We start from the raw sequence: 295 nt of genomic DNA on the forward strand, positions 1-295 counted from the left end.
GGTCCAGCTCTGATCTGACTATCTGGCACGCACTCAGGTCGGGTGGCATACACGTCAGGGGTGCCTGTCCCGTGCCGATCTCACTTCCGGCCTGAGAGTCTCGCGCGGCTGCTCTTTTGGAGCTCTGGCGCGAGGAAGGCCGTCATAGAGTGAGGAAGCCTCACTATGAGGGCCTGTGGGAATTGCATCTCCTAGAGGAGTGGGAAAGCAGTCAGTAAGACTCCCCAACGTGAGAGCCCAGTCCCACGCCGGTGATGGCAGCCCGAGTTGTTGGTGCGGGGGGGGGCGAAGCAGG

The 295-nt window shown here is 62.0% G+C and overlaps 1 protein-coding gene across 1 annotated transcript in view; it reads left to right on the forward strand.

The window, feature by feature from the left end:
* Positions 1 to 295, forward strand: part of TECTA (tectorin alpha) — a gene marked incomplete at its 3' end in the record, with an annotated part of 19212 nt that overhangs the window by 17740 nt on the left and 1177 nt on the right.

Source organism: Phaethon lepturus, unplaced genomic scaffold (assembly GCF_000687285.1).
Source record: "Phaethon lepturus isolate BGI_N335 unplaced genomic scaffold, ASM68728v1 scaffold29890, whole genome shotgun sequence".
Lineage (NCBI taxonomy): Eukaryota > Metazoa > Chordata > Aves > Phaethontiformes > Phaethontidae > Phaethon > Phaethon lepturus.